The sequence below is a fragment of the Ptychodera flava genome, chromosome 15, assembly GCF_041260155.1.
Source record: "Ptychodera flava strain L36383 chromosome 15, AS_Pfla_20210202, whole genome shotgun sequence".
Lineage (NCBI taxonomy): Eukaryota > Metazoa > Hemichordata > Enteropneusta > Ptychoderidae > Ptychodera > Ptychodera flava.
Genome location: NC_091942.1, coordinates 8,141,467 through 8,147,466, shown reverse-complemented (window position 1 = coordinate 8,147,466; position 6,000 = coordinate 8,141,467). Strand labels below are relative to the sequence as shown.

Below are 6,000 nucleotides of genomic sequence, written 5' to 3'. Positions count from 1 at the left end.
CTGCAGGATATAAATTATTCATACTCTCAAAAAAGCCAGCTTTTTAATGTCGGCAGGATAATTATACCACCTGCTTTGGAATGTACTTCTATATCGGTTACACGTTTGTTTCCCTTATTTGAAGTGCATTGGAGTCACGGCCACATTGATACTCCCCTACCAAAGTCACCATGACTGTTGAATTCATATTTGTTTGTCCATGGCAGCCCAAAGATCAGGTTTCAAACTCAAAATAGCTATGTTTGACAATCTCCATTGGTGTTCATCTTTCATGTAAGTTCACTCGTAAGAGGAATCTGTTTCAAATTGAAAAAAGTATAGCATGTTATTTACTAGACCTTGAATGATTGTAAATGAATAGAATTTTGTGAAACAGCGCCCTCTATATTGATTTACTTATCGCCAGACTGTCTACGCCGTATCAAAGATGATATCGAAGATGATGAAATCAATGCATAGCGTCGGCCGGGTATGATCGTTTTGAAAATTAAGGGAAAGTAACACTTTCAAACAAACAATTCGCAATGAAATAGATGAACTTTAAAATAAAGCAAGCTCACTAAAGGTTAATAAAAACTGAATGAAAAAATGAATAATCAAAAAGCAAATCATATCAGTAGTAAAACCAGAACTGCGACATGAATGCCTGTGCAATCGAATGATTTCGAGCGCGGCTGAGCACACAATTCGAAAAGATATTAGGTACATAAACATGTACTGAAAGGCAGGGCAAATGAGTTCATTACATGTAAAAGGCGTCCTAGAGCAAGTCAATAGGTTCGCCATTGGAAAGTACCCCCCCCCCCCCCCCACATACACACACACACTCACACCAATGCCGCACTTGTCTTATTCCCAAAACCGCTACGCTGTCATCGTCAGTAAGTCTATTACGGCCCATGGTCTAACTCTGACCGATAAAACACCGTTTTCATAGCGAATGCTTACAAGTGGGGACCTGTAGAGCTCAAATATTTGCGCATGCGTTAACTTGCATCGTTTCATCAAACCCACTTGTTGCCTACAACATTCCGCTTTCACCGGTCGTTACTGGTGGCTGGGAGCCTAAACATAAGGCTGCAATGAATTTTAAAGGGAATTTTACGTTTAGTTGAAAGGGCAAAATTGCATTCGCCATGAGATGCTTCAGCGTACTCTAGAGTTTACTGCGTCTTAGACACTTCACCAACATTCTGTAGCGCCAATCAGTTTAGCCCTGCGTACAGGTCTGTGTGTTCCTAGCGTTATAACGGTCTGCACCACATAACGCCGGGAACACACAGACCTGTACGCAGGGCTACAATCAGTTGTACTTGTATAGGTTGTCTGTAGAATGGACATCTCGTCGCTAGTGTTGTCACAACACTTCCAGTGTTACAGTAAGCATGCGAAGGTAACACGTTGACATAACATATCGTTGGCCGAATGGGAAAACGATGTATATATGGGCCGCGGGGGAAGGGGGAAGGAGGAGGTGGTTTGAATGACGTTAAGGTAATATGCACCTCGAAAGTGAAAGACTTAAACTTTTGCTCTAACTTTCCTCAATGAATCTTTCAATCATTCTCTTTCAAAATCAAGAATAAAAATAGGGGGTCACCGTGCAAATTTTGGTACTAGAGAAACAAATTACCCAAGATTTACCAATATTCGAAATTCAAAATGGCCGCCATCCCTGTGTTAACTCTATGGAGAAAAATAAAAATTTTCGAATTTCGAAAAACTAAGCCGGTGAAAAGTTTTCTTTCACCAAGAGCTTTAAAATGAACCCCCACATGTGGTATATCAGAAGAGAATTGTAAAAGTTTGAGAGTCCGAATATCTGTCCCCGAGGTGCGTTGTACGTTAAGTACAATGACCTTTATGGGTCATGATCTCATTGCATTACGGGTGCAGTAACGTAAAGATTTTGAAAGAGTCTTCCAAGTGAAAATATAATCATGCGTCCATTTTATGAAGAAAGCATAATAAAATGTACATTTTATTGAATTTTGAAGCGTATTCGCCAGATGTTTGCGGATTTGTCTTTTCTTTTCAGCAGACCGCATACCGCAAATAAAATAAACTTTATTGTGACTTCAACTATTGAAAGGCCCCGGCCAAACAATAGCCGTGTCGTCACTGGACGCATTCCAATAGTCGAGATTTCACTCACACCCTTCACTGTCATACAAGTACAGTGGAGCGAATGGACCCTTCACATTTCATGACTTTCGTGACCTTAATCTCAAAGAAACAAAGCCTGCTCTAAATTCTCGCCGTAGAGACACCAGGTCCGAAATTATCACTTGCCAGAATAATCTATTACTGTATGTCTAGATGTACAAAAATTCACTGCCTATCCGGCTTTTGCTACTTTTCATAGTAATAAGATGAACGACGAAGACTAGAGGGGCAAATCATGATATTTCTGAATTTTGATAGAGATAAATTGACTTAATGTCAACACAAGGACGTCTACAGATATATATACAAAATTAACATAAGTACATCACAAATAATACATATATATATATATATATATATATATATATATATATATATATATATATATCACACAACACATATATATATATATATATATATATATATATATATATATATATATATATATATATATATATACAAATATGTATGTTGTAAGTAATACTATGTATGTATGTATGTATGTATGTATGTATGTATGTATGTATGTATGTATGTATGTATGTATGTATGTATGTATGTATGTATGTGTATGTATGTATGTATGTATGTATGTATGTATGTATGTATGTATGTATGTATGTATGTATGTATGTATGTATGTATGTATGTATGTATGTATGTATGTATGTATGTATGTATGTATGTATGTATGTATGTATGTATGTATGTATGTATGTATGTATGTATGTATGTATCTATGTATGTATGTATGTATGTATGTATGTATGTATGTATGTATGTATGTATGTGTGTGTGTAAAACCTTGAAAGCAAGGGGATTCAGCCGTAAAGTGATTGGCTTCATACACTGGTTCAGAAGAGAATGCGTTTCGTACAGTATATAGTATAGGCGGCAATGGACGGAGATAACAAAGATTTATTATTTGGAAGAATCTTATCTCTAACAAAAATGTTTGGATTATTTCCAGAGACCCTTATTACTAAAGAATGAAGTTCAAGTTCACATTTGTTCCCATCGGCAATACACTCTACAGGCCCAAGGTTGGTTCTATCTAGATGAAAATCGGGCGTAGTCGAAAACTGCGCCCGATAAAAACAACGTAGTGAAGATAAAGATAATATACGCGGCACACGTGTCTGACTGTAGGAGTTTCACTTTCTTCAAGTCGTTACTGAGCTACATCAACGCGTTGCTAGGTGGAAGTATATGCATAAGGATAATTTCATTACTAAACGATACTGCTCTGTTATATTCGATCTATCGGTGCTTAAAAAGATCAAGGCCGAGATTACGGTCACATTCACAGACGGTGTTGTGATCTTCACTGTAAAAACACTCTCCGTGGCAATCGATGGTCATGTTCGCACTCTACACGGCTGTCACCAGGATTTAGGCGATAAACCACTTTCCCCAGCTATGATTTCTAACGACGCTCACTGACGAGGTATTTTATCATCAAGCAGGTGAAGTAAAGGGTTATGCAAATTGCTCGAGTTCAATTGGGGTTGTACGCTGTATTGTGAATTATATGGCGTGCTGAATTGTGGGAATATAAAGACTCCAATGTCTACCGGATTATAATATGAATGTACCTGGCCGAGGTCTTGTCGCTAGTGAGTCCGAGGCGTCTCCGAAGATAGGCGGGTTTTGAAACCGGCAGAGTTTCTACCGTGAATATCCATCCTAATTCGGGTTATTTTAGCGTGACAACTTAACAGAACGCGGCGGAATTTTTCACCGATATTTGCTGCAGGCGTTATGACACTGGAAACGTAGTTGCCGGTTGTGAGACTCATTGCAACATGAAGATGCTTACGCTTATCTTCAGTTTAGTGCTAGTGACGACGTGCATTGTAGTCGAAGCGCAAGGTAAGTGAAATCAATCTCTATTATCTCGTGGGAACGTCGCAAAGGTGAAGTTTAAGTGACACTGACGAACTGTTGGTTTGCCATGCTTTCGCTCGCAACGATGAGTTTCGATACTTAACAGTCTGCGCGCGTAACGCAGTAGCTGACGTTTATGTTAATTGCGATGCGGACGCAGTCGCCATAGCCTTGATATAAATGTGTATGTGTGCATATGACAGGAGGCCCGTGTTGTTGTTCATGACAGCAAATCCCTTCCCTATCGAAGGGGTTCTGTTTTCTTTCCTCTCTGTTCGTGGCATCATGCAGATAAATTTTCAAAAAGCCAAATTACAGACATTCTGAGTAATGGCCCCACCGCCGTCGAGCGAAGTGCGCCATTTCAGTGTATTGTGTAAAGCGAGTAATTGATACGAGATTCACAGTGATTAAGTATACGTTTTCACCTAACACATACAGCCACACCCAAACCGCGCTACCTTTAACGGTGCATTCCAAAGACTGGGGACGAGATTTGTGAACCCGGGGCCATTTTACACCCGAGGTAGACCGCCGAACGATTTGTTGACGTTCCGTAGATACGGCAGCCATGCCGTCAAAAATTGAAAGTGTATTGTGAACAGCCGGGCAATCTCGGGCAACAGGCTTTCATGTAATTTAGCTAATCTGCAACGTAGATAGGAAAGCGCTTTCTCTTTTAACAAAGCGATCACACTTGTTCGCAGTGGTTTCATCGATCATAACACCTGGTGAAGCTACACATGCCTTACAAAACCATTCAATGAATTTTGCATACAGATTTATCTTCCGGCATTGTCAGCAATGTATCTTCCGACACTGGGTTTGTGGTTTTCATTTTGTGGAGTGACCGTGATTTTGCCAAACCGTTTTCTTACAGACAAAACTAATCTGAAACGATAGACATTGCTGGAGGTGTTCTTTTGGAGACCCTTGCTTTTGTAAAGGCTGAAATGTTTAGAATATACCTTTCCTTCCGTCTCACACGACCAGAGATTGATTTGAAATCAATTTTTTGAGAACAGTACTGACCCGTATTACATTCGCAGACCATGTTTACGGTAGCTTGACGTTTGACGCAATCGTTCAAGGCTGAAAGTCAGTGTGTTGTATGTACAAAGTATGTGCGTATGATATATGAGAGAAGAGGCGAGGGGAATCTAATGCTCTATATACACGATCCCGGACGATATCAACAGGAGTTTTCGGTCTCTACTATTTACTATTGTGACTGATCCATAATATATTTGAAACGTTAAAATATCAACAACAAAAATCAATCTGATGTATGTGCCATGACATATGAGAGAGGGTTGAGGGGAATCTAACGCTCTATATTCATCCCCGACGATATCAACAGTGGTTTTCGGTTTCTGCTATTACTTATTAGGATATATTCATAATAGATTTGAAACGTTAAAATATCAACAACAAAAATCAATCTGATATATGTGCCATGCTCCGTAAAAAAGTATACATTGAATGTATGGGTGTATGAGAGAGAGAGAGAGAGAGAGAGAGAGAGAGAGAGAGAGAGAGAGAGAGAGAGAGAGAGAGAGAGAGAGAGAGAGAGAGAGAGAGAGAGAGAGACAGACAGACAGACAGACAGACAGACAGACAGACAGACAGACAGACAGACAGACAGACAGATAGACACAGAGACAGACAGACAGACAGACAGACAGACAGACAGACAGACAGAGACAGACAGAGAGACAGAGACAGACAGAGACAGAGACAGAGACAGAGAGGATGGAGGAGGAGAGGGAGAGGTATGCAGTTATCTTTTGCATGCTATATTACGGTCGTAACGACCAGTGTCGGGCTGAAAACCCTTTGATTACGCACGATCAATCGCTTCAAGTAAATCACGCCTCTGAGTGTTCCTACAACTATATTACCATATCGTCTTATGAAAAAACAGACTTGCTTTAGGTTCATATTAAC

The 6,000-nt window shown here is 39.7% G+C and overlaps 1 protein-coding gene across 1 annotated transcript in view; it reads left to right on the top strand.

The window, feature by feature from the left end:
- The first annotated feature begins 3,770 nt into the window (after positions 1–3,770).
- LOC139151079 (uncharacterized) overlaps positions 3,771–6,000 on the top strand; it is a 270,051-nt gene continuing 267,821 nt past the window's right edge. The window contains exon 1 of the mRNA XM_070723612.1: positions 3,771–4,038. The gene's annotated coding sequence lies outside the window, so the exon portion shown is untranslated. The remainder of the gene's footprint in view (positions 4,039–6,000) is intronic.